This window comes from Agrilus planipennis, unplaced genomic scaffold (assembly GCF_000699045.2).
Source record: "Agrilus planipennis isolate EAB-ADULT unplaced genomic scaffold, Apla_2.0 scaffold152, whole genome shotgun sequence".
Taxonomy (NCBI): domain Eukaryota; kingdom Metazoa; phylum Arthropoda; class Insecta; order Coleoptera; family Buprestidae; genus Agrilus; species Agrilus planipennis.
This window is the reverse complement of record NW_020439047.1, coordinates 109,306-122,034: the sequence shown is the minus strand read 5'-3', so window position 1 is coordinate 122,034 and position 12,729 is coordinate 109,306.

Sequence of the window (12,729 nt, the reverse complement as noted above, 5' to 3'; positions counted from 1 at the left end):
ATAAGACAAAAGCCGAGACCGAATGTAACCTTTTCTTCGCGATTTTATAGGTCTCGACCATGGGTTATTCTCCAGTTGTTCAAGGAGGTCCGCTCATCTCTTCTTATTACCCGCTAAAATGTTTTTTTTTTAAGTTGAACGCTCCCAACGGAATTCCAGTCGCGATCGGTACCGTTCAAACTCATTAATCTCAACAACCTTCTCCTAATCCTAGTACACTTACTACTTTGTGGGGCAATTCCATCATTCCACTAGAAATGCTTCCTAGAAGCCCTTTTCGTCTTGAGATGAAAGGACTGGTTGTAGGCCTTGTAAATTATTTCTCTGAATCGTCAGGTGCTTCTGTGGCTAGCAGCCAAGCCTGTTGTTATAAGGCCAATCGGAATGTCTCCTTATTCTTTGCAGTAATTTTAAATTTCGGTTTCTCTTGCGGCACAGCAAGTCTAGGTTTAGCAGAGATGGTGATGCTTATCACTCGGTGGTTTCCAAATCGAGTACCTTCCACCCAGATTGCCAACCGGTCGGGAAACGACTCACCCAGGTTATGTCTACAATTGACAACCTGTTCCCCACACAGAAGTTAGGTTCCTCACTTCTTCAGGGAGGTTCCACCTGTCCCTTCTATGACTTCCACGATAGCCGCACTTTTCGCATTTGTGTGGGGAATGTTCCAGAGTGTGGGGTGTCCATTCAGAGTGGGGCAATTCATTGGTCGTGGCGCGTTCTCGAGTTTCTCAAGAAGATCTAAAAATTCCCTTGTTCTTCTGTTCGGCAAGGTGTAGACCGAGAAAACCCTCACATTCACCTCTTTTACGTCGTACCAGACCATGACTTCTGAGGAACCAAACCTCTCTTATGTGACGTCTCCCTTCATTAGTAAAAGGGTAGCGTCCCTCGGGTCGTCCCTGACCCAGTTATTTCTAGAAAAGTAGGTTCCGACATCAGTAAAGCATCAGAACCGCGTTCGGCCCCGAGTTGCTCAAGTAGCTCCATGGCTTACCAACTTAGGTTATATTTTAACTGGTGGAGCCGAAGGTACTTTGCGATTTTTGGCACCCCTCCCTGCTCTCCTTTTCTTTGCTTTCAACTCAAGTCCCTGTATACCTTACATCGCATACGATAGGCGCGATGTCACTCTGCGCCACAACTGTAGCATTTCATGCTACGTTCGCAAGATTTGACCTCGTGGTCCGTCTCGCCGCATCTTATACATCCCTTTTTAGTCTGCACCTTGGCCGGGCACTTGGAGGTCAGGCGCCTAAAGTTTTGACATTTGTAGCATTCGGAAGGATATATCATCAATATGTCCATCTGATTTTCAAGAAGGTGCTCCTGCCCAAGAAAATCAATAATTGACAAGACCACATTGCGCAAATGCGGAAACACCTCCCCGTTGTCCTTCAATCCCGTAATTGTTCTTTTTACTTCTCTTATCCTGTCACTGACCGACAGTTTCAAAAAAGTATCACAATTGCATATTGCATGATAATTCTTGCAAAAATAGCATGCTTCCCTATTTGTACTAACATAAGAATGTATTCTAAGTTTTAGTTTATTGAAATTATTGTTTTTATTGTATTCTAGTTTTTCTAAGAGATCGCATTTGATCTATAAAAATTTGTTCATATCTTGCATTGTGGGCAATTCTTTATCCAATTCATGAGACTCCCAATCACGTCACGTAGTATTATCGAATTTTGAACATATGATGTAAATAATTAATGTATCGCACTAATATGTAGGTTCTCCCAAAGACTTAAGAGATCGCAAGTGTTCACATTCGATAACTTCTTGAATTGAATTAAATTTTTCCCAGCATGGTTCAAATTTATCTAGTAGCAATTGTAATTTGGTAATTAGTTTATCGTCAATATCATTTAAATTTAGTTTATCATAAAATGACTTTAATCTTGTTACTTGAGCCTTAATTTCGCCGCGTTTTGTTTTCAATTTTGTTAACTCGGTCATTTTTTTTTTAATTTAATAATTGAAATGATTTAATTATCACAACCGTATCACAAATAGGCATAAAGGAATAAAATGCAAAGAATACAGGAAAACTAAGCGCTTATCTGCGTTACTGAAGCTATTGTATTGTAGACTTGTTGACTCTTGCTCACCAAAATTGTATATATTTCCAAAGTGGCCGATTTTAGTTCATCTGTACATGTAATAACCCTATAGACAGAATACTGCGAATAGTCTTATTAACTATATTGTATGTTTGTATTATGTATAGACTTTTTCCCCGGTGTTTTATTGTGGTACTTGCTGACTTTAATATCCGAATCCGTAAACGGGGTAAAACGAGTAGTTTTATTCCGATCACAGTCGTACACATTTATCAGGTACACTTCATTTGGTGGTTTCCTGTTTTATTTGGAAATTAAATCCTCAAATTATGGCTTATGCAATGAATCAAACTTAGAAAAAGTGTCCGATGGGTGTGTAGAATTTGAACAAATAATTAAATTTCGCAGTGCCAAACAAAATAAGTTTGATCAGAAAAAAAATGGTCATTTATCTTTTCACAAAAATTATAAACATATTATATTATAAAAATTTGATAAAAAAGTGATAATTTTTTAAAACCTTGTAATAATCAAAGTAATGAAAAATAAAGAAAAGAAAATAGTTATTTGTGGGAATTGTAATAAACACAAGGACGTTGTTTCAAATTAATGAAAAATAAAAAGAAAATTATGTTAGACAATAAAGAAACTTCGTTTTTAAAAATTTAATTTTCACAAAGTTTACAACGTCGAAAAATCTTATGCTATGTTTACTTAACTTACCAAAATCTAAGACTGTCTCTTCTTTCCGATTTGGGTCTTATTTAAAATTTCCCCATATCTTAATGTTTTCCTGCTTAAAAGGATTGGCTTGTTGACTAAATTTCTTAGTTAATCTTAATCTGTTAATCTCTTAAATGTTTTTTTATGGTAAAAAGTTAGATGCACTTAAAAGGGTTGATTGCATTTCTTAATCATTCCTAACAGTTATCAAAAAGTGAAACTTGTTACGTTAAAAGTACTTTGATGCAGTGTCCATTAGGGGCTCCGTTTAGTCCGCTACGTGGTGGTCCAAAGGGTTAGTCGCTGGACATAATTTCTCCCCCTTTAAGACAAAACGTCTTCGTTTGGCGGGGGCAAAAATATTTTCATGGTAATTTTTGATCGTTATTCCGTTTAAGAACGCTTCTTTCTTCCTTTCCTGATTTTTGTAGTTATTCCTAACAGCTTTTGTTTATTACACATAAATATTTATAGAACTATTACAATGGTGTATATAATAATTTTGATAGAGAAGTGCGAGACGTGGTTATAGTATTTGTAATTATGCTCCTTTTTAGTTCTGTAGCATCTAATTTTAAGTCATTTATATTTCTAGAATGATTTGTTGGTTACAAATCTAATACATAATTTGACTTGATTTCTATACACTTGTTCTCAGCCTTTTCATAATAGAATGTTGGTACATTATTATCAAATTCACTAGTGCCTGTAATAATTTTACATGTATCCCCCTATAGATATTAAATAATTACCTCTTAACATTGTGACATATTGTTATTTTCCATTGTTCAATTATTTCAATGTCCTTTTTACTACTAACTCAGATTTCATTATTTTCTATTTTCTTAGAAATTTTTTAATTATTTTCGACTTGTGGTTAATATTCTTATTAAGGTTGCACATATCGATTGAGGGTTTTTCTGCACAAAAACGATCACTTAATATTCTTACACAATACTGGACAGTCCATTTTTCTTCATTCTCGTTTTCCAAGTAGTACTTACTGAACCGGTGGTATTAATACTTGCTTTTTTAGATTTGGGATGGGGTATAGTCGGTGATAGTTATAACAAGGTTTCTTAAGGATTGAGATTTTCAATACATAAACAAGAGTTTCTCTGATGTATACTAATTGAAATTGTGAAAATTATAGCATTTTCTAAAGAGTGTTTTGATACTGTATATGTTCTTCATGAATGTATTCAGAAAATGAAGAATTTGTATAAGTTCTTTTGGCTTAAATAGTTCTAAATTCGTAATTAAATTCACTGCTAATAGTTCTTTCTTAAGTGCAAAGCGTTTCCAACAGATCGCCTGCTAATTGCAAGTGATAGTGCATTAAAAGAAATACATTAAATTTTGTTTTTAGTATATTAATGGTATTTAGGGATATATGCAAGTTTTTGTTGGTTATGTTTAACTTTGCGTTATATGAGAAGCGAAGGAGGCAAACTCGTTTAATTTGTTTATTACTTTTGCTTGATTATTGTACAGTTTATCAAGGTTATTATTTATTTCTTTGAGATCGTCTTTGTCTAAATTACCTGTATTTTATAGCGGTTCCGAATACATTGAATAAATTCTTTTGAAATTGCTGCGTTATAGTTTGAACATATGGTGTTCATTTGGTTTGAAAAGTGTTCATTAGGGGTGTTAGATTGTCATCGTTAGTTCTTAAGAAAGGGGAATGGACATTGCCTAAGAAAGAAAAATAATTGGATGTAAAAGACATGATATTAATGAAGAAATAGAATTTATGATAGTAGCTTCTCCGAGGTCTTCTTGAAAGTATATATTATAATGGATCTGTCGAGCAAGAAGGCTTTGTTTCGGGGTTGGTAGTACCGATACCCTGTAAATTAAAAGATTGTCTCACAGGCTTTATTATCCTAGGATTAATAGTAGATTTCTTCTTTTTGAATTTCGCGGTTATTTTGTTTCCGTCTATGTCTTCTATTGTAGCGGGTTGGAATATACGTAAATTTTTAGTTGCACGTGGTCGCGATTTTACATAAATTTTTGAGTCTTTAATTTCTATCAGGCGTGTGTTTTTGTTATGGTTGAGTTTGTTTAGGGTATCCGTACCTTTCTCGCGTAATTTTCCATAAATATTATCATAGAGATTATTTATTTTCTCCTGTTTTCGTTATATGATTCACATAGCGGTTTTGCCAGTGTTATCATCGGTAAGTCATTATTATCGGAAGGATTATAGATTAGTTCGAATGGTGTGAACCCCATTGCCGAACGAATTGATTGGTTGTAATTAGTAATAATAGTAATCATTCTGTCGGTGACTTTACTTTGTTCTATGCTAAGAGCGTTTAATTTTTCTATTAGTGTTAAATGTAATCTTTCTATGGGTGAATTCGAGGTAGAGTTTTTGGCAATAGTTATTTTCAATTCCGTTCCGATTAAGTTAAGATATTCTCTCAGTAGAGAGTCAAATTCAGCGTCACTGACTTTCCTGGGAAAGTTACGATGGGCAAACTAATGCCTTAATTTCTTCAAAATGGTAGTAAGGATCTAATCTGTTATCTCATATGCTAGTGCATATTTAGAAAACAAAACTATTACGGTTAAAAAAAATTGTGAAGCATACTCAAATAAGTCTACAGGGTGTCCCAACCAAGCTAATTTATTCAATTACTGCTTTTAATTGAAGATATCAGAAAAAAGTTTCTTACAAAAGTGCTACCATATAAGTATCTTCATATCCTAAAATTATTTTCGATTATACAGAGTGCCCCTTTTTTTATGAGTTCCTCCGTATGCCATTTGGTCTGGCCAACGCCCCTGCGGTATTTCAACGCCCTATGAATACCGTCGTGGGAGAACTTAGGAATGAAACAGCACTGGTTTATATAGATGACGTCATCATACCGGCTAAAACATACAATGATGGCTTACGCAAATTAGAAGCGGTTTTACAGAGGCTCAGAGATCATAATTTAACTTTAAAAATTTTCAAATGCTATTTCTTCCAAACCACAATAGAATAATACTTGGGGCGCGAAATATCAATCGAAGGAGAACTAGGCAGACGAAAAATAGCAGCAATATTGGATATGCCCATCCCTAAAAATATCCGACAACTCAGGCAGTTTTTGGGGCTGGCTGGGTATTTCCGGAAATTTGTTCGAAACTTTGCCGTTATAACACAACCTTTGATAAAATTATTAAAAAGAGACATCCCCTGGGAATGGAAGGACGAACAAAACAAGGCTATAGGCAAAGTGAAAGAAATACTAACCTCCCAACCGGTCCTAACAATATTTAACCAATATTTAACTACACCCTCTGAAGTGTTGTATGGGTGTAAACCACGTAGCATCCCAGAGTCTATAATATTAAGCGAATTGATGGATCAATTTGATCGTGCGGACTTAGCGACCCTTAGACGAAAAGCAGAAGACCGATTATCCGCCGATCAAGAGACTCAGAAAAGGCGTTTTGACACAAAGCGATCAAAATCCAGGAATACAAGGTCGGCGATCTGGTGATGATTGCAAAAACCGATAGTCCAGCCACCGGTGAGAGCTAGAAGCAACAACCTAAGTTTAAAGGGCCATTTCGAATTACAGCTATTTTGGCAAACGATAGGTACGCTGCAGATCAGGTGTCCGAAGGTACCGTAAATGCCTAATTGTGGTTAGCCCTGGATTACCTTGAAAGACGACAAAACTACGTCTCTCACAAGTGGTAATGTATTAAATACATACCTATTGAGTAAACATATGTAAAGCAGCTAAGCTGGAGATATATGAATATAAAAAAAGGGGAGTTTATAAACTAGTAAAAAGGGGTACTAATGAAGTATCACAGACTTTTCAAAATTCGTTTCTAAACGCTTTGTAAAGTGCTCAATGCATACGATGGTACATACGTACATAAATGCTAAATACTAGTAAACACAGCAAATTTACAATCCGACATAAATGCAAAATGTTCGTAGTAAGACAGTAGACCAAAATATTCGAATCGTTTGTGTTCTACCCAGATATGTCAGTCATCTCCAACACTTGTGATATGTGAAAAGAAGCAACTTTATTAAAACAAACTTTATTGTTAGTTAAACACTTTTTCTCAGATTACCACGCTTTATCTGAACAGCTTGTAGCGGTCACGATATATTTCCGAGTCCAGAATTGCGTAATGACGTCATTAGCCGCCGCTCTATGTTTGCGATTAATACAAATATCAAATCCTATATCTCAAAAACTAAAATAGCTATTTAAGGACATAATGAAGATACTGAGTACTATACAAAATCGTATAAAAATTAAAAAAAAATTTTTTTTCGGAACAAGCCCATTGATATTGTTCCTCGTACGGTGTTTCGATATCATATTGTCTTTCCTCTTGTATCTGTCCCGTGTAATCCAATTCTTCGGCGATAAAGTTGGGTTTTTGATTTCATACGTTTTGAAAATAGTTTTTAAATAAATTCGTTTGGGGTGGTTTAAAGGTGTTGCGTGTGCTTATAAACATGGGTGTTGGTTCATAATTTGGTTTATGTCGATGCCGAGGACCTCAAAAGGATGGATGACACCATTTGGCTGGATATCATTACGAAACCTCTTGGTATTACTTTTACATGTAATAGCGTAGAATAAGTCGAATAAGCTTTAATTCACCAAACTAGTTTGCAGTATACTGTTATGATTAGAAATAACTGCAAAGTGTCTGTGCTAAAAAATAACACTTTCATTAAACATGTCACGACTGAACTAGGTAGTATACCAGACCATTGTTGAATTCAAGTGGCTGTTCCTGTTAAGGCACAATTAAAGGAATTTAATAACAGTGCGTTAAAGCAGAAATATTTGATCTTAAACACCGTTTAAACGTGATTAATGATGAAATTCGTCAAGAGAAGTTAAAACCGTTCTTTTATGTTTTCTCAATTCCATTGTGGAAAATGATACTGGCTGTTATCGGTGTTATCATTCAAATTCTATTCTGCTGTTGCTACTGTTGTCCCGGTTGCTTAAAACTTATCAGACCAAAATATCATGGGTTTGGATGTAATTCATGTGTAAAGATCATTAAGCTTCAGACATCAAAAAGAGATGCACGGCCAAGTCGGTCCATGACTACCAGGGATACGATGGAACTCTCTGCCAACTTTAACGAGGCAACAAATTACACGAGAAGGCCGTCTCGAAGAAGTAGCCTCTCTAGGGATGGCGAAGAATATTAGTCACCAATATGGTGAAATGTTTTCAGTTTTGACATTTTCATTGCTTAGATTTCAAATTATTATAAATGTTCGTTACATTGATACTATTTCAATTTGCTTAATTTTTATTTGTTTTCATCATTATCATAAGGTCGTCAGTCCTAAGACTGGTTGGACACGTACCTCCACTCTTTCCTATCCTGAGCTAAACTTCGCATTTCCCTAAAACTAGAACAGCCCACATCCTTAACTATTTGCGAACAGTAATCTAATCTAGGTCTACCTCTACCCCTCCTAACTCCTGTTTCTGCCTCTAATATGTCTCTGACTAGACCTTCATGCCTGAGAAGGTGTCCTACCAACCTATCTCGCCTATTTTTTATTGACTTCCATAGAGTCCTCTGTTCTCCTATTCTTTCCAATACCTCTTCATTTCTAACCTTTTCTACCCACGATATCCTCATCATCCGCCTATAACACCACATTTCGAACGCTTCTAACCTTTTCTTTTCCGCCGCTCCCACTGTCCATGTTTCGCACCCGTACAACGCCGTGCTCCAAACATACACCTTTAACAACCTTTTTCGAATTTCTAAATTAACCGTTCGCGAGCATAGAAGTGACTTCTTTTTATTAAAGGCGACACGACCCTGCGCTATCCTCTGCTTTATATCCCTACTACTCCTTCCATCCTCACTTATCTGACTTCCTAGGTATCTAAAATCAGCCACTTCTTCTAATTTTTCGTCTCCTATCTTTATATTCGCTCTTTCCCTACTTTTTCTTCCCTTGCATATCAGTATTTTAGTTTTACTTTTATTTATTTTCATACAGTACTGATCTGTCAGTACCGCTTCCATTTTATTTAAAGCTATCTCTAGGTCCTCCTTGCTAGATGCTAATACTGCTATATCATCTGCAAAAGCATATTAATCATTTGCCCTTGCACACTTGTACTGTCTTTAATGATGTTGATGGCGTCTTCGATGTAAAGTTTAAAAAGCAGCGGTGACAATGTACATCCCTGTCTGACTCCCTTCCTTATATTTACTTCTCTACGTTGCATCCCTAGCTCTGTAACTGCCTGTTGCTCTTTATACAAACTAAGTATCACTCTTCTATCTTTGCAACTCATCCCTATATTTTTAAGTATATTTAATATCTTGTCCCATTTAACATTGTCAAAAGCTTTCTCTAAATCTACAAACCCTATGTACGCACTCTTTTCTTTTTCTATCATTTTCTCTATTGTTACCCGTAAAGCTAGAATAGCCTTCCGTGTTCCTCTATTTCGTCTAAACCCAAACTGATCTTCTCCTAATAGTTTTTCCGCCCTTTTTTTCATCCTCCTCTGTACAATTCTAGTTAAGATTTTTGACTCATGGGAAGTTAAGCTAAATGTTCGAAATGTCTCGCACCTATCCGCGCCCCTCTTCTTAGGTAATGTTACTACTACCTTCCGTTTATAATCCTCTGGGACATTCCCCGTTTCGCAAATGTGACTAACTAGCTTAAACATACGATCTCTAAACTCTTGTCCTGCATGTTTTAGAATTTCCCCCTGTATCCCATCTGCACCTGGCGCCTTATTATTCTTTAAATTTTTTAATGCTACATCGAACTCTTCTCTCATTATGGGATAACCAAGCTCACCTATTTCCACACTATCTTCCTTCTCTAATATATCTCCTAACTCAGGGCCTGCATAAAAGTTCTCTAAATATTCTTTCCACCTATCTGTCTTTTCCTCATTTTCTATCAACATGACCCATGCCTCGTTTCTTATATTATTACTACTGTATCCTACATCTCTAAAATTCCTTTTAATTATACTATAAGCCTCATCGGTTTTACCTTTACCTTTACTTTCGTCTATTAATCCTACAATCTCATTTGTTATCCAGGGTATCCTACTTTCGTTTTGTTTAAGACCTAGTACCTCTGTAGCTGCTGACTTTAGACACGTTTTAATGCAGTTCCATTCTGTCTCTATGTCCCCGTCATTCGTTTTTCCCGCCGCCTTTAGTATTTCGTCTGTCCTTTTACCTAGCCTATCACGCGTTTCGTTACATTTTGGCTTTTCTAAGTCGAGACGTCTCCTACCTTCCCTCTTTTTCAGAATTTTGAATTTAATATTGGTCTTCATAACTACTAAGTTATGATCGCTATCTATGTCTGCTCCTGGATAACTCCTACAGTCCTTCACTTGATTTTTAAATCTTTGCCTTACAAGTATGTAATCTAACTGGTATCTCCCTAAATCACCTGGCATCTTCTACGTATAGCGCCTCCTAACGTGATGGTTGAATAAAGTATTCGCGACGGTTAAGTTATGTTTATCGCAAAATTCTATGAGCCTGTCTCCCCTATCATTTCTATTGCCTAGTCCAACAGAACCTGCTATTGCACCTACTTTCTCCTAAAACTATTAGGTTGTCCTGTCTTTTCACTAATCTTAACACGTCTTCTATATCTGCATACACTGCTTCTACGTCTTCATCATTGTATGATGATGTAGGCACGTAGACCTGCACTAATACCGTTCTTACCGGCTTTGAATTTAATTTAACCATAACTATCCTATCGCTTTTTTGTAAATAACTTTCTACACTCTGCCTTACTTTCCTACGCATTACAATTCCTACCCCCGAATTACCTTCTACCTATCCTGTACGTATTACTCTAAAGTCCCCACTCCAAAAGTCTCCAGCTTCCGGTCAACGGACTTCATTAAGACCTACTATATCTAATTCTAATCTGTGCATCTCTATTTTTAAATTGTCTAATTTTCCTACTTGCCTCATTGTTCTAACATTCCACGCTCTGACTCGTGAAACATTGCACCTATCCATATTGCACCTATTGATGACATCTCCCGAGGTAGTCCCCGCCCGGACATCCGAATGGGGGACTAGTTTACGTTCGGAGTGCTTTACCGCAGAGGACGCCATCATTTAATTTGTGTAGTACATTTTACTCGGGATCATAATGTGGTGGTTGCCTTCCACATCGCAATATTGTGCATCAGAGTACCATACCGAACCTCATGATTTCTGCCACCCTGAATACTGAAAGAGCTGCTGCCCTCTTGAATATATGAACGTGTGTTATGGAGACAGTTTTAGTTCAAAGGAACATTGCGTACTCAGGCCCAATGAATGTTGGTTAGTAATAATAGTTGTATATTATTACTTCTGTGTCGGCTAGGCTGCTGGACCTTGTCCTTTGCTGACTGCTGCTGGTTGGTAGATTGTTGGTTTACGCTTCTGTGGGTCTGCTACTGACGATGTGGTATGCTTTATCCTTTTCATGTTTTCATGAAATATGGGAAATCTTCAACAGATGTCGGATTCCCGAGGAAGGTGTCCTGGGACCTGTGTGATGTCGTAACAATATATGTTGTATAAAAGTGGAGAAATAACTGTGTCCTGAGGCATACCCCGGTTAGTGTAATCGTGCAGGAGAGTGTATTCCCTACTTTGACTTCAGACGGCCCATTCGTTAAGGAGTAGACTAATTGTATAAAGAAGGAAGGAAGGTTAATTTCAAGTAGTTTTGATAGTAGCCCGTTATGCCGAACCATGTTCAAGCCTCTTTCGAAGTCGAGTGCGACTGCAATGGTGCAACCACGAGAGTTCACGACCGAGATTGCTTCCGTGTGTAATTTGAGTACCAGGTTAAGGGTGCTTACTCCCTTTCAGAACCCGGCTTGGATGTCTAGAATGAAGCTATTGGCCTAATCAGCAGTAATCTGAGAGGCGTGTCGTGGTATTTTTTTCGAGAATTTTTCCGTGTTGTTCACTAGCGAAATTGAACGGTAGGATTAAGGGTCCATGTGATTTTCGTCGGGTTTTAGGATCATAATAATGTTCACACGTTTCCAATTTTTCGGATAGTATCCCGTTTTTGAAACAGTGTTAAATATAGGATAAGGTAGTCAACAGCGGAAGAAGGAAAGAGGTAGGTTTTCGACAGTTTAAGTATATCTTTACTTATCTTAGTTTCTGAGGTAGAAATAAATTAAATTTGCGGTTCGCATTAGTTTTTTAATTGGGCTCGAACAGGCTATATACATTGATATCGCAATAATTTTACGGTAGGTATTGTATTTATTATTAAAAATACATAGTACCCCATTTAACAGAGCATTCCTATAATATGTTTTTGCTTTAACTTCTAGGTAAATCATATTTAACAGCAAGAAAAATCAGATTCATGATTTTCATTATTCGTTAATGTGTAAATTATATATTTACTATATGTGCTCGCGGCTTCACTCGCTTGGAAATCAGTCTTTTACCATAACTATTTTATCAATTTGTGAATTAACTTTAACAGTTAAATATATGTCGTCACGGACTCTTTAACCTTTCTATAGAAATCATTGATATATCTCATACCTTTAGGTCAGCGTTCGTAAGAAACGAATTTCTCGACCGTCGACTTCTGTTGTAAAATGCTCTCTTATCTTAACGGAATAGTATACAACGCATGTCCACCTTGAAGGTTCATTTTAAATTTTGGTAAAGTAATTTGAAATGGGATAAGTAGGAAATTTTCATCTACAGGGTTGTTCAGAAAGTCATTTCGTTTTTTTTTTGTGGAAATGAAAGACAGTTTTCGTATAATAAACAAATACTTTATTAAATTATATATTGACCGTTCTGGTCCAACACCTTTTGCCATCTTTCTGGTAGTAGCATAATTCCACGCTCATAAAATTTTTGGTCTTTGCTGGCAAAAAACTGATCG